This window comes from Corapipo altera, unplaced genomic scaffold (genome assembly GCF_003945725.1).
Source record: "Corapipo altera isolate COAL_440 unplaced genomic scaffold, ASM394572v1 24, whole genome shotgun sequence".
Classification (NCBI taxonomy): domain Eukaryota; kingdom Metazoa; phylum Chordata; class Aves; order Passeriformes; family Pipridae; genus Corapipo; species Corapipo altera.
The window spans coordinates 7081797-7106615 of NW_020884903.1; the positions used below are offsets into that span (position 1 = coordinate 7081797).

General features: G+C 34.9%; 1 protein-coding gene and 1 long non-coding RNA gene across 2 annotated transcripts in view; one reads left to right on the top strand and one right to left on the bottom strand.

Moving 5' to 3' along the window:
• LOC113950792 overlaps window positions 1-24819 on the bottom strand; it is a 34099-nt gene that overhangs the window by 7354 nt on the left and 1926 nt on the right. The window contains exons 2-3 of the long non-coding RNA XR_003528881.1: window positions 22121-22227; window positions 13862-13915 (exon numbers count right to left, since the gene is read on the bottom strand). This is a non-coding gene — a long non-coding RNA (uncharacterized LOC113950792). The remainder of the gene's footprint in view (window positions 1-13861; window positions 13916-22120; window positions 22228-24819) is intronic.
• CCDC102B (coiled-coil domain containing 102B) overlaps window positions 10656-24819 on the top strand; it is a 48070-nt gene continuing 33906 nt past the window's right edge. The window contains exon 1 of the mRNA XM_027651018.1: window positions 10656-10739. The gene's annotated coding sequence lies outside the window, so the exon portion shown is untranslated. The remainder of the gene's footprint in view (window positions 10740-24819) is intronic.

Here is a 24819-nt window from a genome sequence, read left to right on the forward strand (position 1 = left end):
TTAACACAAATATTTCCATAGTCATATGTGTGAGTGTGGGGGTTTTTTTTCTGCATTGGAGAGATACTTGGTCACAAACTACGTAGCAGAACACTGCACTTATTTATGAATAAAGACAAGGCTGAAACTACTCATAAATTGAACTAGCAAGTTAACTTCTTCAGGTCGACCTCAATGATTCGAATCAGCCACAGATACAGAAACGTTACACAGAAAATATGTGCATATAAAAAAAAATGGGAAAAGAAATGGTCTATCTGTCTTTTAAATCTGTTCTTTCAGTCATGGAACTGTTGACAAACTGATCACTCATGTTCAGGGTTGCCAACAGATATAACTAGCCGAAGGGAAACTTTTACAACTTACATTCAGCAGCAGTCATTCTTATTGCCAGATGAATAAAAGCAAATACTGACACATTTAACAGAAAACAGCATTGTTTCTTGTTCTTAAGAAAATGGTTATTATATCTAGTGTTCTGAAAGCTTTTCTGAGCACCATATACATAGATAAAATTATCGGTTACATGGAAAGTTTCTTGGTTTGCTTATTTGAAAAGTCAAAAACCAATTTCCACCTCACTTGGTCCTGTCATCTCTTCACAATACTGTGTGCATTTCAGTTTGTCTCTTTCAGCTTAAAATGATAAATGGTTACATAGTTTTGATCTGTAATCAATAAGGCGTTCCTATTGTCAGTAAATCTTTTCATTGTAGTAAACTAAATTTTTACAATCTGCCACATAATGTATCAAATTTTTTATTTTAAAACTGAACGCGTTTTCCTTTCTTACCCCCTTTCTGTCTTTAATTGATCTCTTGGAGCGTGGTCAGAGAGAGGAAAAACAAACAACTGAGCAGAAAGGTGTAATAGAAGATGTACATTGAGTATTTCTTGGTCTTCAGAGACATATAACCTTGAAACATTTTTTACATAGATCCTTTGATCTTTGCAGATAAAATCTCTAGGTGTACAGATGTGATTAAAAGTATCCTTTAACATTTCTATAAGACTTTTTGTAATTAATTTTAATTAGTAACATTTTTCAAGACTGTATTACCTGGAAAATTTCAGCTACAACTTAAACTTCTAATACAAGATGAATTCATACTTGGTTAAGACAAGTAGTCACAATGATTTTGGCCTTAACCAAACTCTGTCAAGTGAAAAGCTTCAGGTATAAGCAGGCCTTAACTCCTAGTCTCTGTTTGTAGAACAGTAGAACTCAAGGTGCTAAGAGACTCAAGGCTTATCTCTGAGATAGACTGATGGTAGCCATCATCCAAGTAAAAAAATTAAATTCATCAGTAATCTAAGTATACTTGAGTTACTGTATTAGTTTATAGATGGTTTCTGTTTCTAATTTAATATCTAAATTTGCCCACATATTTCTTGTCTTCTAAAATTTATATTTTTAGGCATGTTTTTCATTTACAGCAACACAGTTTTTAGTGATTACGAAAGCTGAGTCTTCAGAGCTAAATTACAGGAGATGGAGAACAGATCTTTTGTGTTAGAAAATTATCTCTCTCAACTCTAATGCTGTTTTTCTGTAGAGAAGGAATGGAGTGGAGATTTAGCAGAACAAGGAATGGAAAAGCCTCACCATAGAACAATTTCAGAGTGGATGCTTGCACTGTAGAATGTTTTTTTTTTTTAGAATACAAGTAAAGATGCCAGTGTAAGGGTGAAGGGATCCTTACTTACATATATTTTCATACATAAATTTGATTGGCTTGCTTTAGTTTCCCCTCCTGCACACACAATTTTCATGTATTATTCCCAACTTCATTTAATTATTCCAAATATTAGAATGATGGATTAAGTTACTAATATTTTATTTTTTTAAATGATCCTTGTAGCTGCTCACACTATCCCTCTGAATTGCGTTAATGAATGAAGGTTCCACAGAATGGTTTTTATTCTGTTTCTCTTTTGCTTTCCTGCTCTATGTTTCTTGTTCAAAAGAAATGCTAGACATCAGCTTAGGTCAAGTTAAACAGTACAGAATGTATTTCTTTGCCTTATCTATGACAGGATCTTGGATATTGGGAAAGTTCATCCTTTCATTTCTTCTAGGCATTCTTGTGCTTAAGTATGATGGAAAGCCACTAAGAATAGAAAGAGAGAATTAGATTAAGCAGAAAACACTAGAGAGAGGATAATCTGAAGCAGTACAAGATTGTGCTGAGCAGTTTGCTATTGAAAAATGTGAAGTTAAACTGTAAAAGAAGGTGCTAAATGAGAGAGTAAATGTTTTGTTAATGTATAGACATCAGTCTTAGTACTCCTTTAGAAATTACAAAGATACATAAGTGCCTGACAAAACCAGAATGCAGGTAATAGGCAGTTCTATTCCATTTCAGTAAAAAAGTAGTACAACAACATGGCCAAAACTCTAGTCACATTAATATGGAAAATAAGTTGAAAAGGGACTCAAGTTTCCCATTGGTATGTTCCCATTGAACATAACTGTTCGAAATAAAATTCAGTCAACTCAGTAGTAATCTTAATAATTTCCTGTGAAATGGATATACTTTTCAGGATAACCCACTTGCATATGTGTTAACTTCAGGGCTCTCAAGGGTACAGTTAGAATGGCTTTGTTTACCAAGGGGCTCCTCGTTAATGAGGAATTATGTGGAAGAGTCTTTTTTAGAATAGATATACTGGAAGAAGTATGGGTTATTTTAGATACAAGACATTTGTGACAATCCTAAACCTCAGTTATGTCATGCTGTCTTCATGGGTCTTGATCTGTTCAGACCATTGTTGATAGGTAAACTGTGAAATGTTGATAAGTATGGCTGTGAGACTATATGGAAAGAACCTGAAAAATTGTGCATAATACTTTTAGTAAGATGATATTTTAAACTATAAAAAAGATTGGTGTCTTTAGATTAATGTCAGCTCTCATTTACAGCCAATTCTAGTGCAAGGACTGGTGTAGTACTTGCAGACTATTTGTAACATGCAAATACATTCACAAATGCTGTTCCTGCTGTCATGACTGAAAGTGATTTGCACCACAACTTTAATTCAAGACGTTTGCCTGACACTTTGCCCAGACCAGTGCTTTTTTGTTGTTGTTGTTACTTTTTCCTCTAATACTTTTTAGTAATATTGTTGGAAGCGGTGTATGTCTCTTTGTGGTACTCTCTTATGTTATATATAATAGTCTCAGGTGATTATTAATATTTGCTTTGAAACTGTGATTGATTTTTCTAACAATTACAGGTTAACAAAAAACAGAGTAAAAGTTTGCAAGAAGAGATTCTTGTAAACCAAACCAACCAAAATTACACTGATCCTCTCCAAAACAAACAAACAAACAAACAAAAAATAAACAGGCACAGTCTTGACTTTCTACATAGAAATGCGCTCTGGGTTCCAATTCTCCTTTAATCCTGGGAAAGGACAACTAACCTAATCAAAGTAATCGCAAGAGTGTGGAGCAAGATCTTAAAGATGTTCTTGCTTTTTAAGGCCTCTTTAACTGCAGTTGACCTATAAGTAGTACTAACAGAGTAACTTTCAACATCTATATGCCACTAATGTTCATCTTAGTTTTGGGCTACAGGAAAAAAATCAGGAACACATCTTTCTTTGGATATTATTTATAATCTGATGATTCAGAGACCTAATTATGATAGCTTCCTTTCTGAAATAGATACAGATGAAGTCCAAATATTCAAACCTAAATGAAAACATTCTTTTTATTAATAACATAGAAGCTTCCATCTTGTCACTTAAAATGCTGAAGATACAAGATGTTTGCATTGAGAATGGCAGTCTTACAGAGAGATAGTGTTGCATGTAAAAATGAATAAACCATTGCTTTTTAGCTTAGTAACTGTTTTTACAGGGATTAAAGTTTTTGTGGCAATCATTGCTGCTGTTTAAATGTTGAGTACAGGCAGTAACATTATTCTAGTAAAAGAAATAACTACTTTTAGATTAGAATGGAAAATTATGAATGTGAAAAATTGGAAACAATTGTTTTTTCAGAATGGGATAGACAGTGTTTATAGTACAATTTCAGACATTTTCCCTGCTTCAGGTGTGGTCTGATGAAACACTAGTCATCTCACGTTGCTGTTACAATCTGCTATCTCGAGCAGGGGTATTCTTGTGGAAGACACTGTTATTCTTAGGATATGAGGGGGGATGGGGGGAAGAAAAGGTTGTTTCTAATGCTGTACTTATTAATAGCAGCCATATTCTAAGCATACAAAGTAGTGCCTCATTCTGCAGCCTTCTCAAGGGGATGTTGAAAGATACACTTCCAACAAGATACTTCTTGTACACTTCATTGCAGTATTTTTCAAGCATTTCCAAAAAAAATATATTTATTTTAGAATTGATATCTGAGGAGGAAAAACTGAAAAATCTGAGCATATGAAAGATTCATCAAGGAATATATTTTCCCTGAAACTGCGAAGCTTCATAATTATTTTAGTGTGGGACCTTTCCCATTTTTTATCAGAAATATATGTAGAAATTACTTGTTAACTTTTATATGAATGCGTTGATTAGTACTGATTCATTCAAAGTCAGACTTTTGTGTTTGAAGGTGATAAAATGAAAAATCATGCCAAGACTTTTTCTTCTTTGCACCCACATATGCAAGTCTTTCAAATCACTGCTTTCCTGGACAAATCTAAACCTCACAACAGCATCCTACCTGTGTGCTTAATGAAAGGTTTGGTAGTGCAAAAAAAAGAAAATGCCTCATTTATTCTTAATTTGATTTAATTTAAAATTCCTCTAAATTATGTTGCTGCTATTTCAACATTACATTATTTCAACACTAAACCGTAGTCATAAATATAAATTATGAAAGCATACTAGCATCTTTTTTCCAACCAGATGTACCAGAAATTTGTAATTATATTTTAATTGAGACTTTACTTGGAAACTATGCTGCTGAGTTATTTTTAAAGTATGGAAGAGGAAAAATTTGTTTAGGTATTCAGTAAAAAATAATATGTATCTCTCAGAAGGACATCAATTGCTTTTTTACTTTTATTTCTCATCTTAAAACTTCTGGAGTATCAGACCACTTAGTTCACTCCTCCCCCCCACAATGAGCTCAGAGCCCCATCCAACCTGGCCTTGAATGTTTCCAAGGGTGGGGCATCCACCACCTCTTTGGGCAAGCTGTTCCAGCATTTCACCACCCTCATTGTAAAAAATCCACTCTCTTATATCTAAATCTAAATCAACCCTCCTTCAGTTTAAAACCATTACCCCTTGTCCTATCACCACATGCCCTTGGAAAAATAACCATCAATTGGTCAGGAGATACCTGGAATAAAATCAGGGACAGCTGAATTAACTGAGGTGACTAACCCTGATTTTCCTTTTTTTTCTTGACCATAAAACGCTCAAATTTTGGTACCCTGTAATGTACGAAATAACTTCCCGTGCACAAGAATCTTCAAATTTAGAACCTATTTTTACAACCTACTTTGCTGACATTTCTGCTTGTTGGGAATCGGGAGTAGTTCTACCAAGATGAGGCTTGTTGAAGTATACTTATCTACAATGAGCAATCCATTTTCAGGTGTAACATGTTAATTTTCACTAAAGAGTGTAATGAACAACAGAGAGTTAAATTTATATTTACAGAGAATCTTTAAGCATGTAAGTAGTTTCACCACAACTTTGCTTATGACATATTTGCTACTGCAATACGAGCTGAAAAGTATTAATAGCTCAACATCAGCCAAATACAATACGTATTTTTTCCTGTTTCACTTCTAATAAGCAGAGAAGTTCAATCAGCAGCATGAATCTGTACAAGATAAATTGTCTACATTAATCTGCTATCCCTGTTTGCACTCATGAATTGATCTAACTTGCACAAGTGAAGTCAAAATTGAAAACTGAGAAGCTGAGCAAACTATTACCTCTGGACAAACTTCTTCCTGTTATGCTTTATAACTATGCTAGAATAAAAGTAAGATTTTTTTTTAAGATGTTACTGTTTGATGTTGCTTTTAAGGTTTATGATCTCTTTTAAAGTTATTCAGCTAGGATTGAGGTGTTACATGCACAAGTAGTTTTATTAATGATATCCTATTATGTCTGTGTGTAACCTATTGCGGTGGATTAACCCTGGCTGGACACCAGGTACTAAAACCACTGTATCCCTCCTCTCTTCAGCTGGACAGGGGAAAGAAAATACAATGAAATACTCATGAATTGAGATAGGGACAGGGAGAGATCTCTCAGCAATTACCATCGGGGTAAAAGAGAAAACTCAGGGAAATTATTTTAATTTCTTACCAACCCAGTCAGAGTAGGGTAATGAGAAATTAAACTAAATTTTAAAAACACCTTCTCCCCACCCCTCCCTTCTTCTCAGGGTTAAGTTTATTCCTGAATTCTTTACATCCTTTCCCCAAGCAGCACAGCAGGACAGGAAATGGGAGCTGCAGTCAGTTCATCACATATTATCTCTCCTGCTCCTTCCTCCTTGGGGGAAGGACTCCTCACATTCTTCCCATGCTCCAATGTGGAGTCCCTCCCATGGGAGACATGAAGTCTGCATGGACTCTTAAATGAATTTCTCTAACTTGAGTCTCTCCCACAGGCAGCAGTTTTTGATTAATTGCTCCACCCTTTCTACCGAGTGTAGTCCTTCAGGAGCAGACTGCTCCAGTATGAGTTCCCATAGGGTCACAAATCCTGTCAGCAAACCTGCTCCAATGTGGACTCCTCTCTCCAGAGGGTCATATGTCCTGTCAGGAGACGGCTCCAGTGTGGGCTTCCCACAGGGTCACAGCCTCCCTCAGGCATCCCACTTATTCCAGCATGGGCTGGAGGTGGGTCTCTGGTCCATCGTGGACCTCGATGGGCTGCAGAAGACAGCCTGGTTCACCATGGTCTTCACCACAGACTGCAGGAGAAACTGCTCCACTGATTGGAGCACTTCCTGCCTCTCCTTCTACTGACCTTGGAGTCTGCAGGGCTGTTTTTCTCACATATTCTCACTCCTCTCTCTGGGTGCAATCACTGTTGTGCAGGGTGCACGTTTTCCCCCTTAACTACAATTATTGCAGAGGGGTTATGACCATCAGTGATGGACTCACCCTTGGCCAGCACTGTGTCCATCCTGGAGCTGGCTGGCATTGGCTCTGTCAGACATGGGTGAAGTTTCTGGCAGCTTCCCACAGAAGCCATTCCTGTATCCCCCTCCCCCCACCCCCCATCTAAACCTTGTGAAAACAAAGCTTTGCTGTGTTTGCTTGTTTAGTACGTGCCAGAACTTGGAAGAAAATGAGAGAAATATGTTTTCCCTTTTTTGCATTTCTAATTTTAAAGAGAAATTCTAGAAAATATTTAGCCTGTGTCTTTTTCCTAGTCTGTGTATCAAACAGAACTGCGCTGTTTTCTTACACAGAGTAGTCTGTGTAAGACTCGTGAATTGAGATTTTGGTGGTTTTGTTTAACTGTTTTGTCCTTTCTGTAACTAACGATATCTTCATAGGTTTGCTTTTTTGTTATATAAGTTTGGGCTTCACTTCTGGACCTGGAGAGAAGGGATTCAAAATCACATGACATTTTTTGTCCCCATTTTCTTCTTCAGGCCTTGGAAGTACCTTCTGTGTCAAATTGTCTTCTATGTGTTTTCATCATCTAAGAAAGTATGTCTGGGTTGAGGTACGGTAAGGGATGACCTCCTATCCTTATCCTTTCAAAAGCATTGTGGTGCTTATTGTTTCACTTGTATGAAATTGTGTGGAATAATATGAAATAGTAAAATTAAAAGTTAGTCTCCTGAACAGACAACTGGCATATTTATATGTTTTTTGAGAACACTTGAGGAAGCCCAACTTCAAAAGGTTACAGTTTTAGTGCTTCATACCCCTCTCAATTTTCCAGTTCTGTTAATAGGAATGTTCCCATTTATTGCCATTTGTATTTGAAGTGCTTTATTGGTTTTGGCTTTAATAGTAATGTAATTTAATTTCTTGTGTCTGCTAAGGAAATTGCATCAATGCAGTAAATATTCTATATTTTGAAAAAGACTTGCTCTAACTTTTTCCTCTGAGACAAATTATTTAATCTTCTTCATTGGTTCAATAATCCTAAAAAGGATCCGGTCTCTTCCTTTGTGACCCCAAAGGGATGAGTCTTGACATTTAAAAATTCAGAATTTGGCTTTCATGTTCTCTTATTGCTTCTCTATGGATCTTGGAAAAAGCAGGTCAGGCATGCTGCCAAAGTTCAAATATACTCAAAGTGAAGGGACACTACCCCACTCTAAACAGGGGTGCAACAGCAGAGTTTGCAACTAAAACCATGTATGAAAACATATGTTCTAGATTTTTGGTGCTATCTATAGTATTTTTCATGTTTTCTCAGTACAGTTTTCTTACAAAAATAGTGACCAGAGTCTCATTCTCTTGATGAACGTATGAATGTTCTTAGTATGAACTAAGAATTGTTTACATACTCAGAGACTTCTAGGAAGACAATTCAGTTCCCTAAGTGGAGGACAAGTATTAGCAAGCTTGCTTTTGGCAATGTCTTCTCCACAATTATTACGCTGACCCAAAGCAAGGTCAGTGGTCAAATGAGACTGAAAAGGAAGAATATATTTCCAAGTAAAAATACAAAAATACCTAAATATTCCATTTATTTTTTTCAATAAACATTTACAATTGCTTATCAAATGTAGCACCATAGGTGTGTCAGGTTCCTTCCTACCTTTCCCTAGTAGTATCTCAGAGTAATTTCCCTGGTAATTCCCTGGATTCATGGAGGAAATTCAGAAACTAACTGATTTTTTCTTTTTTTTTTTTTTTAATTTGATTCTCTCATCAAAGTCAATGATAGTTTTTATCAAAGTTTAGAAAACCCAATTCATATAGTAACTTCCCCAACTGAAAGTATAATTTCTTAATTAAATTTGAATGCATCTTTTACAATGATACAAAATCAAGATTCCTCCAAGAATTGGTGATGACTACAGAATGTAACAGAATAGAAGCTGAGTTTTGGTTCACAGAGTCACAGAATATGCTGAGTTAGAAGGGATCCACAAGGATCATGGAGTCCAACCCTTAGCCCTGCGCAGGACCATCCCCAAGAGTCATACCACGTGCCTGAGAGTATTATCCAAATGCTTCTTGAGCTCTGCTGGGCTTGGTGCCCTGACCACTTCCCTGGGGAGCCTGTTCCAGGCCAACTGCCCTCTGCATTCAGAGATTGCAGTAAGTGAAAAATGGTGGAAAATGAATGTCATAAATGGATTTAAATGTGAATAGTTACAAGTGAATAACATAATGTCTAAGTTATGATGTGTGTATAACTTGATTTCTAAAATGTGAAGAGATTTCCTAAAGTAGGGATAATGGAATGTAGCCAGAGAGTATTCTAGTGGGATATGAAATCTATGTAGTTGTTAAAGAAACCATGGAAGAGGCATAAAACAGCTATTGCTTTATTTTAATTTTTGGATTTGGGTTTTGTTGGATTGAGGGGTTTTTTTTGTTTGTGGTCTTTTTTTGTTTGTTTGTTTCTTTTTAATTTGATACAGACTTGTGGTTTAGTTTTATTGTGGGGTTTAGGTTGGGTTTGTTTTTTTTTTTGCTTTACTTTGGGGTTGTTTTGTTTGGAGTAGTTTTTTTCCTTAGGTTTTTGGGGGATTTTTGCTTTGGTTTGAGGCTTTTTGTTTTTGGGGTATTTTTAATATATGTCTAGGTGGGTTTGGGTTTAGTTTTTTTGGGTTTGTTTTGTTATACTTATTTTAATGAATGTCTTTTGTCACTTGACAGTGGAATAGATTTTGTGAGTCATGGGAGTCACAGAATACCCATGTAATTGATGAGAGTGGGAGGATTTGCTTGTTCATTTCCTGAAAACAAATTTAAAAAAAAAATTAAAAAGTCCAAGTATCAAACAAGAGAGGAGTCCTGTAGCTATAGCTACCATTCATGACAAAAAGACTACCTGCTATATTGCTGCTAAAAGTGTGATGTTAATACAGAAGTAGAGCTATGTCCCTCAAAGCTATGAGAAAGGAAATCTGGCTTCTCCATCTGAGATTGTGACATAGGAGTTGTCAGTGTTCTGTAAATTTTAATGAGAAATGAGCTTTTCAAAGTCTATATTTTTCCAAGTTTCCTCACCATTGTCTTTTCGTATCTCTCATAATCTAGAGTTTTTCATAATAATGTCCAACAGCCCTAACTGCTGAGTTAATTATGAAAATGCATGTATTTGCAGGACCATATATCATCTAGCTGACTAAAAACTTAGTCTTATTGTAAGATATTGAAAACTCAGGAGGTATACTAAGAGCAAGTAGTGGTTTAAGAATCCACTCAATTTGGTTGGGTACTAATACCTCTGATTAAGTACTGTGATTCAAATAACTAATATCATTTTATACATAATGTTTGGGGTACTGGGTTCACAGTCTTCAGTCTAGAAAGGGGAGGAGGGGCAAAAAAAATGAATATGTAATGCTCAATGAAGAACAGTATGTCAAAAAGTTTTATTTTCTGTAAATGACTTTACTTAAAAGAAAAATGTGGTTTTAGTTTTGATAATGTCTGACCAATGAGAATCTTTTTCAAGTTACTGTGGAGTGACCTTAATGCTGTAAATAATCCAATTGGCCAAGTCCCAGTACAGTGCAGATGAGAAAAGGATGCAGGAAATTCAGTTGTTTACACATGTGTCTGTAACACTGAGAAGCAAGAGGAGCCCAGAAAACTCAGAGGGTAAGGGGTCTTAAGCTTGTGGGTTTAATGTTTAATTTCTATATTTCTCTTCAGGGACAAAGCATGAGTTACTACCATGCTGATGGTAAGGAGGAAAATAATCTGAAATACCCAGCAAAAGTACTGAAGATCAGAAAACAGTGTTGGAAGTATGTTGCTAAGTTATATTTAACTAGATTTTTCTCTTCTGTCTTTTTGGCTACTATTAGGTAGTATTAGTTTTAACACCCCATTAAATATAGCTTGTTCTTCAAATCCTTACTTAATCAGGTAAATTTTCAAATTTTTCAAAGTTATTTCTTATTTTTCATTTATAAATTAGTATAAATGCAGAAATTTCAAGGATTATACTCTTTTAATACTAAAACCCTTTTTTTAAATTACTTTGTGAAATACATCTGCAATAGCATAAATTGGTAAATCTTTGTTACCTTTTAATAAGTATCAGTATTATGGACATAAGTGTAGTGAGAATACTGTTAGGAGTTTGCAGAAGTTCATACTGCAATTTTTATTTAGAAGGCAGTGCTTACACAGTGTTTCTATTTTCATAAGTTTTAAAACTCATTATTGAGTTGTATAATCCTGACTTCCTTCAGAAAATATCTGAAGATGGGATAAGAAAGAAGTGTGTTTTTAGCTATATGATATTATTCTAATGCAATGAAACATGTTTATTCAGACTCTGATTTGTTGATGTTGGACAGAGATATTTAGTTCGTCATTTTTTTCAAAGTCAAGTAACGGAGATGGTATGAGACTATGGATGATCCATCACCAATGAGAACAAGGGTCGAATTCCAAAATTAATGTTGATGAGTTCAGTAAGTATATATAACAAATAGTACTAATAGGCTTCCTACAGACTATGTAGATAGTTGCATTTTATTTATCATAGTTCTCACTGATTCTTAAAACCCCTTTATGAAACAGACTCTGTTATAAACAGTCCTATGGCTAGAATCCTAGCTTTGTTTTAGACTACCTATGCTAGAAAAATTACTTTTGAGTTTCTGAATGTAGTTCTTTGAGTAATAAAATAAGGATAGATAGATTTCCAAAATATGTAAGGCATCACTTATAGAACTATTGTATCGCTTCCAGAGACATCTACAAAAAACTAGTGAAAAATGTGAAATTAGGTGTCTGTCTTTTTTTATGTATTTGTATGTAGAAATTTTGAATTGAGACCACTCTTTCACCTTAAATATAAAGTACTAATATCAATCTTTGGTAGATCTGAAAAAAAAATCTCTTGAAAATGAATATTCTAAAGCAGCTGGTAATGAACAGACTTAAAACACTCATTGACTTCAACACCAAGAGGGGTAGATCTTGGTTTTGTTTAAAGTGTATCAATCTGATATTCATGGAATCATAGATTCACAGAATGGTTTGGGTCGGAAGGGACCTTAAAGATTATCTAGTTCCAAGCCCCGTGATACAGGCAGAGACAATTCCCAGTAGATGGGGCTGCTCAGGGCCCCATCCAACCTGGCCTTGAACATTTCCAGGGATGGGGCATCCACAGCTTCTCAAGGCAACCTTTTCCAGTTCCTCATCACCCTCAAATAAAGAATTTTTTCTTATATATTCTACTAGCTGACTCTTCTGTGAGTAGAAGAGACAAGCGTTACCCACAATAACAATTCTATATTGATAGCCTTTATTCCATCAGAATCTGCTAAATTTAACAAAAAGAAAGATAAATTTTTCTTTTCCAAGTAGTTTTTCAGAATAAAAATGCATATCTATTTCCACTTTTATTAAACAAGTATTATTTTAACCTTTTCCTATATATATAGTTAACAAGAACATATGGACATTTAAGGCAACATGCTATCAGGAAATCTTCTAGTGCAAATATAGATTTTTGTCACCTATAAAATATTCTTACAATGAAGTATGTATTATTTTTATTTAAATATCACTTTCTTTCTATATCCTGTAAACTCTTGGTGTCCATCCTCTTTAATGATTTTGTATTCACTAGCTTCCTTGCTCTTATTCTGCACTTCTTTCTCAGCTTTGAATCTTCCACTCCCCTTAAATCAGTGAGTTACAGTGCTAATTGAAAACTGAACATTAATCTCACAATCTTGTAAGGGCTACTTTAATGTCAAAGATTTTCCTGCATCCCCAAACAAAGAGATATTTATTGCAGTTACAATGATGTCTGGTAAGTTTTCTATATGACTAAAAAATTAGGCAAATTAGCTTCTAAATAATAGTTTTACTGTTATTAATAGTCCATTTCATTTGTAGAGACCTTTATTTGGTTTTTTTTCCACATAGTTAGAAACCCCATTTTCTTCCCCCTGGGTATTTTAATGTGGTATTAATAGAATTGTACAACAGAGGTTTACTTTTTATTTAATTGGGATAACATACAGGTGTATCAATATATGGTAACTGCATTATCTTGGTATTAATTTCTTGTTAAAGCTGCTAGAAACCATATTCATCTTTCCTTTGAAAAAGCAGGTCTCTAAGCAAAGGCTGCTTTTGCTCCTATTCCCTTATTAATCCAACCAATAATCTTTAATAGACTGGTTTATTGTGAAAATGATCCTCCCTGAACAGCTTGATTCTCTGCTCATGCTGATTTAAGTAATCTCGGTCTGATTTACATTGGGTTAAATGAGACTCTGTTTATGCCAAATGCAGTCTTATTTAATGTCAATCACATTACTGGAGGAATACCAGGGAGGAAATGCCATGAAAGTTCCTATTGTTTTGATTATTTTTTTAAAATGTATTTTCAGTTGACTTGAAGTTTTCTCCATAACTTTTGTGGGTATCCATGTTGGCAAAAGGATGCCAGCTTCCCTTCTGTCTAAAGGACAATATTCAAAAGAATGTATGCAGAAAGAGTCAGGCTGAATAACCACCACTTATACAATTAATTTCTTCACTTTTATTGGGAGTACTCATTGTCCTACAGTGAGTGGTCACTGAGAGAAAAAATAGAGATTCTTCTCTATGCATTTAAGTGACCTCCAGGATGCAACAGAAGGTACTTTGTGATTTATTTTATGTGACTAGTCTAATAATTCTGAAATCATGGTTAAAGTGACAATATGAATTATTTTTTAAGTTATTTTCCCTCAGAGAAGACTTACTGAATTTGGAATCAACACAGGATGGTACCTTGCAGTATTAAAGGAGTTCTTGAGCTGTTGAAAGACATAAGATGGTGTTAAAATACTAAAATATTTAAGAAAAATCAAGAATAATTACATTTAAATGTCCAAATAACAATCTATATGTAAAGAATATTCTTCAGAGACATAATTATAGAAGAGATGGCTTCTGAATCTGTTCTGATAAAACTGAGAACATCTCTGCAGTACAAAATTGTTAATTCTGATGCAACTATATCAGAGTAGTTGAACAAGTCAAAGGGATATACTCTGACCCAGAGAAAGCACAATATTCATCAGCATTCTTACTTGTCTACTTATGTGGGTGGGAAAATCACTTGTTTCCAGACTGAGCAGTGTTTTGAAGAAAAATTGTTTTGTGTCCTAATAAGCATTGGAATGTTTTATGTTGTCATCTGAGACAAAGTTTCAGATATCTGTGATTAGTTTTCCCAACTCCCAGTGTTATGAAATTTCTTTTTGAAAGTAGGTCATGTTTTGAATAAGAAATCATCATAAATGATTTCAACTCTAACAAGACAATTCCTGATCTCTCATACCATAAAGCATCTGGTTTTAAGACACTCTCAAGAGTTTTAAAAACCTGAAGAATTTCTCAGTGTATAAGTGAGGACTAGAAACTTAACTTTTTCAGGGATATGCCATTACATCTTCACACATTGGAAAAAAAAAAACAAAAACAATCCACCTAAATGTTGTTTTGTTAGTAAGCAAAAAACACCTGTAAATGAAAGTGAAGCTGTCCAATTCAAACAATCTTTCCAACTGAGTAACATAGAAGAAGTTGTTAGAAATGTGGTATAAACTCTAGAAAATAAAATTGTCATCATTTTTGTCTAAATTATGAAGCTTCTCTACATTTAAGTGACCTCTACTGTTTGGATTGACAGGTTTTAATATTGTGTCTGAACATTTCCCTGTTCGGTAAAGTGCTCTTCAGACTGGATAATGTCTGTCTTCAGTTGCCTTTTTCAACTTCATTTTGAGAATGAAAGAACAGTTGACCTGATCTGTAGCCCAATCTGAAAAATGTGAGAAAAAAACCCCACAGATCTAAGTCCTCAGCACCATTTGGAGGTAGCTGAGCCTCCTCAACTATACCCAATAAGAACTTACAGCTGTTCTCACAAAGAGATTAATTTGGCTTTTAAACATAAATTAAAAAACCAGTAAATAGTAGAATGCTAATATTATCAATAATTGGGAAAGGAATTTAACCATTGAGAGTGCAACATGATAAAATTATCTTTGGTCTAAATAGTGTGTTGTAAGTTTTATTTATAGCTTACTTGCAAATATTGATGTCTAATGTATCTTAATTTTTTTAACAAACACACTGGATGAAAATGACCAGCTGAATGAGATGGGTTTAGATTTCTTGTCTTCTTTAACTTTTAACTTACAACTGGCTTTAATGCTTGCAAATTTTAAAGTCTTCTAAAACCAATTATGAATCACATGCTCAAAGGCAAGTCTAATCTTGTGGAGGATGTATGTCTTGAATATTATTTCCCTATATTTCTGGAGTCTTCCCTCTTTCTGAAAATCTCAAAGCAAATCTATGAAAGATGCTCTTCTATGTCATGTTGAAGGGCTGTCTGTCAGTTTAAGCAAGATAGTGCATGTGTGTGCTGACTGAGTTGCATATTCTGTAATAACATACTGACAACTTGGATTGTGTGGAGACTTTTCAGATTCTCTGTTGTTGACTGACAACTGGCTTTGTTGTAACTGAGCTGAGTGGTGCAAAAAGTTACCTTTCTTAGCTTCCTTGTTCCCTGTAAAGGGTCTAGGACCCCTTTAGCACTGCAGTTCATTTCAATATGGGTAAAAAATTGTCACTGAAACTAACTTACTCTGCTTTCTATGGAAACAGGAGTAAGACTCATGCACTTGGTTATTCTTTGCCTTGGCTGTGGAACTTCTGAAAACCAAAACCAAACCAAACAAAAAAACAGATACCATTTTAATGTGATTAAGAGCAACTCTCATTGTACCTGAAAAGTAGGATACCTATAGGTGTTTTCATAAATCACACAGAGTTCACTTGCATCTTTATACATAAGCATTAAAAAGGTGTGTTTCAGTATAGTGAAATAGTATTAACTAATACGAACACTATTTTCTGAAGCAATATCTGTTTCAAGTTTGAGTACAAATACTATTGTACTAATGAAACATCCCTATGCTATTCAGGAGATTCCTATTAGACCAGATGTTTAACTGATATGAATTAATTTGTATGAATTAACCATAATCTTATATTAAATACACTCTGAATTCATTATCAGTTGAAGTTATTATTCAGATTATTATTCATAGCTTGTCATTCCTAATAGTCACACAGAGCGTCATTCAGACAATGTATTCCATACAAATACCAATCTCCACACAGAATCAATGAGACTAGATTGGAATTTAGGGGACTTGGCTACTTGTTTAGTTCAGAAGTTTACACTAGGTTTTGTAGACCTGTTTGTAAGTTGGTTACCCTGAAAAGATCTAAAAATTTGACAGTTCATACATATCCTAATTACCTAGAAAATTTATTTTGCCTCTTTTTTTCATTGATCATATCCTAATAAAAGGTGATAATCTCAAAGGGGAGCTAACCAAGAAAATTGTTGTGTCTCAAAAGCCATAGCTACATAATTAAATCAGATTACGCTTGGTTTAGCTTTTGCTTAATACTTAATTCTGTTTGAGACTGTCTGGGAAAATTGTTCGTTTCATACACACTCCCATCCCTCCCTGTGTAATCTGATTATACAATATATTTTTTCATATGTAGTGACTGAGGAATGAGTATCAATTCTACAGACTCAAATGTATAAAAATTATAGTTGATATATTATGAAAGTTTGTAATCAAATGAAAAATTCTTGAGGAAATGAAGTTACTATAAATTATGTTTAAATCAGTACTTCAGAGCTTCTTTTGGCTTTGTGGGTAGTAAATGACAACATCTCTATGTATAAATATTTATATTACTCATATTTAACCCTAAGCATTTGAATACAACTTCAAAGATGTGAAGAAATATCAGCTTGTCTCTGCAAAAGACTTGAAAGTTGTTGCAAGGATAATAGCTTGCATTAACAAATAGACCTAAATCAGAATAAGTATATAATACTGGTTCTCATCCTGAAGAAATAGTATCTGAACTGGTTAGAGTTTATTGAAAGTGGCAGATAAAAAAAGGAAAGAAAGAGTAACATCTGTTTACATTTACTGGAATCTGACTACCTTCCAAGTTGTTTTTTTTATGAATGTGTATGTCTACAGTATGTATATATAGTATGTACACAGTGTATATAGTCTGTATAATATTATGTAAGATATTCATGGCTAGGCTTCATGAACGAAGATTTGGAAGGGCTCTACCCATGTTTGTTGCAAGCGCGTTGGTGGCTAAAAAGGCCAATACGAGAAAGGCATCACCGGTTGCAAAAGGCACAGCAGAAAGACTCCTTAGACGGTATATTCTGCAAGGCATGATTTTCTCCGTTGTCTTTTCTCCTCAAGGGTGATCCTGCGTGCTTTCTCAAAAGCATCAGCAGTGTTATAGATAGTGTGTCTCCAGACCTCCCGATTGGAGGCCAGAGTAGACCAGTTCTGTTGATCAATATGGCCAAGGCTGAGATGTTGTTTCAGGCAGTCCTTGTATCTTCTTTTTGGGGCTCCTCTCTTGCGGCGGCCAGTGGCAAGTTCACCATAAAGCCGGATCTTAGGGAGGTGGTGGTCCTTCATCCTGGAGACGTGCCCTGCCCAATGCAACTGTGTTCTCAGCAGCATGGCCTCAATACTTGTGACTGTTTCCTGTGTTTTAAAACTAATTGAAACAGTGAAGAGGATTTTACCTTAAAGTGAATATTGAGACATGGGGAGAAAATGGTCAAAATGAAAAAGGAAAAACAGTACATAGGACCATAGACAAGTGGACCAAGTTCTTTTCTGGTGCATCTCTTTTCAAAGAGAGTTACAGCATTTCATTTTGAGTAAGAACCTTTAAGACCACCCACCAGTGGCAACAATAATGTAAGATTTGCTGTGAAAGAATTCTTGTCCTAATTTACTTCTTTTAATTATTGGCACCTTATGTCTTAATGTAACTCAGTAGAACAAATTGTCTTTACCTAGGGGTGTTTTTGTTCACTGGAAAGAAAAAAAATGGTCAGTCTTAAAAGCTTTTAGCCATGCTAGTTTTACCTTTTCTGTGGTCAAGTTCTATTAGCATAGAAAGTTGCTACTATATTTTACAGAAGCAACTCACACATTGAGAGAAATATATAATATCTCGTGGTTAGATGAATTAAAGTAAAGGTATTAATTTCAATAAAGGCATCAGTCCAAATAAAAAATTTTTCATGGAGAAGTAAATGCTTCCTGCATGTCACTAATTGTTGCTATTACAGGCATATTTTTTTTTTTGGATTGTTTCCACCTGTCCATAGAACTGACCTTCAGCCTGGGAAGTATCTGAAAAGACTTGATTATCTTGTTCACCCTTTTCTTTCACACACACTGCTCTCATGTTCTCAGTGTCTGTTGGCAGAACAGATTTATGGGGATAAAGCCTTCTTTCTTCTTTTTCCATGTGCCTTACAGCTGGTTCTTGACAACAGTGCACAATTGCTGCTTCTAGGTAGTTCAGTGTTGTCTCAAAACTGGTTTATTTCTTATGACCTTCTCTACTTACACAGTGTTTTGTGAACCATTTGGCTAAAAGTTATATATTCGGAGGTTCACAATTTGTTATCTTCATTTCCTCTCAATTCCTGATTGTTATGGCAATAACTGGAAGTAACAGGCAGACCTCCTCAGAAATCACACTGCTCAATCATGGAACAACTGAGGTTAGAGGGGACCTCTGAGATCATCTGATCCATACACCTTGCTCAGAGCATCTTACTCAAGACTTCTACATAGCATGCCTTTGATTCAAAAGAGTTTCTGTAACACCAGAGATTTTATTTTCTCTAAAATGAGCAGGACTGCTTCCATTTGGAATTGTAAATCTTATTTCAAAGGAGTAAGTTATGGGAAAGGATAGCAAATGAGAATAAAGTGGCAATGGGACTGTCATGGCCACCCTCAGGGCCACTTTTTTTTTCTACTTGAAAAAAGGCTAGTTCATGTTTCTTTTTGTAAAATTATAAGTTATAGATATGTACTTTTAACCTACATGTCTTCATGTGAATTATTAAAACCTTCAGGAGAAGCAAACTATGTTAGTAATAGAAAGAATTCTTCCTCTGGAGTCAGAGAATTTTTGTTTATTACAATGAATACTGGAATATCAGGTAGCAGCATACTTAGTACTGTTGTGTAGTGTAAAATGCTTATTCCAGCATTATGGTAATTGTTTTCATTTCCTTTGGTTTCTGGATAGTCTGTCTAAATCAGAAAAAAGATTAAGCCATTTCTGAGTCCTCCTTTCACTTATTACTCCCTCTGTGGTTTATTGCCTTTCAGTACTATCTTTACTGTGCTCATCCTTTACCTTTTCTCCTAGGAATTTAGCTATACATGGACAGCTAATACAATAATGTACTTTCTGGGGGTACTTCAGGAACACCTTGTCTGTCACAAAGTTTTATATAATAGTAAAATGCAATTTTCCCTGCAGAAATGCCACTTTCCTGAAGTTACTTTCTGGTATTGAACTTTTTAGGTCTGATAGAGTAGTTAACAAACCTTATTTATGGATTTTTCAATAGAAAGACAAGTTGAAATGTGGGTCTCTCTCTGTCACATTATTCTCTCTCATCATTTAGTGTTGATCAATTCAAACATGAGGTCTGACTCCATTTACTCCATTTTTGCATAGGTTCTACTATCAAGTGCTTACTGATATTTGATCCTACTCTTTTTACCGCCTCTGGAGTTTTTAACATCTCCTGAGATTTAATTTATTTATTTGTTTTAAAGGCAAAGGTGTTTATAGCATAATGAAATAATGAGGAAAATAATGACACTCAGTTTTCCCAAGATTATATATTTGGTCCTATAGGAAACGTAGAAGACTACTCAGCACTCCTCTCTTTACTGCTTCCTCTCAACCGGTCTAAATATTTTGGGTTTTTTCTCTTTCAGTTCTATCTTTTTTTTGATTAAAACATTCTTGTCCTTTAGGAACTTTGAAAACTAAAGAACCTGGAAATTAGGATTTAGGCCTCACATTGTCTCTTACACTTCAAAAATTCAGGCTGAGGATACATTACAGAAGGAAGACATGGTTGAATAATTTTAATCGTGTGTATCAGGGTATTAATGAATTGTGATTTCATTTGATCTCATAGATTCACTTAACAATCCATACTGTCTGAATTGATGCGGTAAGAAAACCGTTTTCTTTCAGACACTTCTAAGATTTCATGTTTGGACAAAAAAACCCAAAAAACCCCTCACTGAAACAAAACCTCAGAAACCCATAAATATTTATTTTTGGGAAGTTAGAAACATAACTTTGTTTTTTATTATTTTCATAGCATAAGTGTTTTTAGTTACTGGACATGAGAAGTAAATAAAGCAGGATTTGGAAATAAATTAGATTTGTATTGATATTTTTATATTAAAAGGAAGCTAGAGAAATATAAATAGGAGAAAAAATTATCACATAACTTCCAACAGGAAGTAAATAATTTACATTATTTGTCTCTTCAGGCCATTTTTGGCTTATTTTTAGTTATGACACATGTAAGGAATACAATGTTTGGAAACAACATAAACAGCTTAAAAATATACCATATGGTTTAATATTTTTATGATTTATAACTGTGGAAAAAAATAAACAGAATCATCTTTGGCTGTGCATTGAAAAGTCTTGAAATCACTATCTTTTCATTTTCATATGGAATTGTGATAATCTGCATATGATAGTCTGCATGGTCTTTTTGGTTCTCCCAAATTTACGGCACAGCGTACTTTGTGAATTAAAATTTATTTTACGAGCTTATGACCTCAGTAGAAAAAAACATAAAAAACTGAAATACTCTGCCTAAGAAAACCCCACAAAAACATGCAAAGACATCACACATTGGTGGAATCATCTTTGTACAGACTGGTCCAACACATGAACTCACTAATTTATTATTTCACTAATTCACAAACTCTCTAACTTACGAGTTCTCTAAATCATATTTTCTCAAATTGGTTACCAAACTGTTGGTGAGAGCGCTCATTTTGTCTTCTCCATCATGGTGTGAGTGCCCCTCATATCACCCTGACAAGCACAAAAGTCTCAAAAGTCTACCTGCTGTTGGATCTGCTTCAAAAACTTTAGGAATAACCTTAGGCACGTACACTTTCCAGGTAAGAAGTTTAGTCTATAACGTTTCCGTGAGTTAGCAGATTCTAAAGAGACTGTCAAGTAGTTACTTTTTGAAGATGCAGGAGATGATGGCTGCAGGTGATAGCCCTTATCTGTCCCTATCCACTGTGTTCTATGTACATGCTGCTCTCACGTTGACCTAGTGACACTGCTCTCAGCATATGTCAGACTTTTGCATGAGCGCTGTGATCATTATTACCATATTATTACCATATTTTTACTTTCCTTTAAGCATTTTCCAAGTCATTCTAGTTATCCTAACTTCAGTTTCTCTTAATACTGACAATTTTTTTGCTAGGTTTTCAGTAATAAATTAATTCAATTCATATACCAATTACAATCAACAGAGTTTGAATAATATCTCTTTTACTTCTATGCCATGTTAGTCAATGACTTTGTAGCCACCACCACAGAGATGGTCACTGTTTTCAGTACTAGTTTTCTGCCATATAGGAGTGTATACATTGGTAATGTTCAATGTACGATCATTGTCATTAATTTTGGAACCATAATCATAGGCTCTTGTCCATCATACAATTGCATTAGGTGAAAGGAACTTTTATTAAGGACTGTTTTTTAAGATTGCATAATCAGGAACAGATGGTAGCTTAATTTTGTCCATTTACATTGACTTGCACAGCGATTTTTCGGAATGTTTATGAAAAAATTGACATGTATTGTTTTCTCATTGTGAACAGTTGCCATAATTTTTATGGTCCACTAGTGCATGATTACTTGCCTTACATGCCAGTAGTGCCCATTTCACTCTGTTGTTGTCACAGCCACATACAGCTTCATGTCCAGTGTTACCATATATAGTTAAATTCAGGTTAACTTTAGAATTTAGGATTAATGTAATATTATTACCTACAGTCAATACTCACCCTTGTGGTGTTGCAGATGATATTCCTTCTGTAACTGGTTTTGAAGTTGAGTTATGACTGATCTACGGTACCTGAGCTGTGCCATGGGCAATGTTAAAAGGTAGGATCTATTAGAGACAATTTTTGGGTACATGTTCCAATTAACAGTGTTGTCATGGTGATGTGGTAAGGACAGTGAGATCTTGGACATAATCCAAACCTCAGTTGTAGTTAACTTGTTCCCTTTTTCATTGTGAAAGGAGAGGCATACAGATAACCCTTGAGGCGGATGTTTAACTGCAATATCATTTTACAGATTTCAAGAGAGTTTTACTTCTGTTTGAACAAGAATTTGAGCAGCTACTGATATGAATCCCTTATCTATGGTTCTTCTTGTGGGGGTTTGTCACTTGTGTAGCCATCCTAGACGTTCTCACAGATAGGATCTCCACATACAGTATTAACAGATTCATTCTTGTGCAGCTGCTGGTTTAGTAGTTCATTCCGTCTGTCTACTGTCATGTTCTTTTGAGGTTGATACAGTAGGCAGAAAATCCATTGTACAACATTTGAAACACCAAACTTGTCCTACTTTATTCTTAAAATGTTTTTCATTATAAGATTGTGTTTCTCTGGATAAGGGAAAAGTAGCAAAGCACTGGCTTAAAGCAGTAACAGTTGTGAGACCAGTGGTAGCTTGGGCAGGGAACACATTCCATACACCACTATTTCTGCTCCTTTAAGGATGTGTTTCCACCATCCAGGTGTTTGTTCTAAAGGATCAATGTAATACACAAGAGAAGTTTCCCAGATTAACTTTCCTTCCTTGAAGTTGGTAGAATGCTTGTAATGTACCATTGACAAAAAATGACACGAGTATACAATTTGTTTTGCCAGAACTTTTGCTACTGGGTATTCTTTCCTATTGAAATGACCTTGATAGCCTGTTGAAATGAATCCTAAATCCCTGTGTGTCTAAGCCATTCCTGTAAACAGGTAGTCATTCTGCCTCAAAGTTCCGTGTAAAATTTTTCTACACAAATGATCAGCCACTGGATTATGTGTTGCCAGGATTTTTAGGGATTTGGTAACTAGATACATTTTTATGGATACGTTCTTAGATTGAGCTATATCATAAATCACTTTCCAGTGTGATGGGTTTTTTCTGCCATAAATTTCAGTCACTTAGCAATATTTTTTCATCCCATTCTCTAGCCACTGGTTGGAACCCTTAAGGGTTGCTAATTAAAACCAACTTTACAGCAGGAACAGCCATGCATAATTTGATCTCCTTTTCTTGAATTGATAGCTTGGTAGTTAGCAGCCCTTAGTAAAGAGCCAAGCTTTTTGACTGACTCTCACTCCCTTTGTTTTCCATAATGACCCTGCCATCCCTGGCCATTTTCTCTAAGCCTTTGTCAGGCTTTTTGATTGAATGGTGAACTGCAGCAATACTATGGAAAGTTCTGACTTTCTAGTAGCAATTAAAAAAGAACACATACAGTGTCTACATTTCATTTTGTCCTATTAAATTTATAGATTAGACAAATGAAAACTAACTGGCTCACTCTGAAGCAGACATTTTCTTTAAAGACAGAATACCTTTAAAAAAATTTTGGCTGAGATCTTAATAATTAAGAGACGTAACTAAGGGTTAGGTCATGCAATTTGTAAAAGGGTGTTGAAAAATTATCCTCAAGCTGCTGCCCTAGCTACTGAACTAACTGAAAAAACTGAGTTCATTGAGCAGGTATTAATATGGGGAAAGTGCACTAATACTTTTGTTTCATGGTGATTTTGTTAACTGTGTTACCAATGGTTAATATGCTTCTGTTTGCCTATAACAATAGCTGGCAATAATAAATCAAGAGCCCTTCTTTTTCTTACTGGTGTTCAGAATCATTAAATAAATAAGGAGAGGTTTCAATACAATGAAATGTGGTTTAGAATTATGTTCCTTATCTTGTTCAACAAATGTTTGTCTTTTTTTTTCTGTGAGAACTATCAACACTCTCACACAGTCCCCACTCCGCTCACATGGTACAAGGAATGTTGCTTCCTGTATTTTGTTCACACTTATTTTAAATTATTCAGTTAAGAAAAACTACTCTAAAAGGGAATTTATCCTTCAATTGTTAAAAATGGAACTCAGAAAGTTTTACTGAAGAGAAAACCCCCACTTTCATCCAATTCTTTAACTTTATCTTGTCTTTCCATCCAATTAGCTTTTATTAAGTAATTAAGCTCACTGAGCTCCATATGTTGTGCTAGCTAGTCTGGTGCTGCAAACTCAAGCTAACAACTTTAAAACTAGCTGCACACAGGTTTCTTTTTGTCAGTTTTCAGACTCATGGAATTTCTGATGTTTAGACATCTTTGTCTAATAACATTAACATATAACTTTCGTCTTTTAATTATCTTTATCATACAAGTCAGAAATTATTCTTGTTCTCCCCTGGAACATATATGGATATTTTATAGATGAGACCTTTCTGAGTTCAATGTAGATATATGAAGTTTTACAATGAAATACTTTTCTGTGAGCTGACCAGAGAAGAGAAGGAGTTTTTTTAAAATATCATGATAACTACAGGGATGATTAAAGATTCAGTATCAACTGATTCAGTATTACAACAGTCTTCGGTTAGCTGGACTACTTTTACATATTATTGAATAGTGCAATATTTTTTAAGAACATGAAGAGCAAATCGATATGAAGT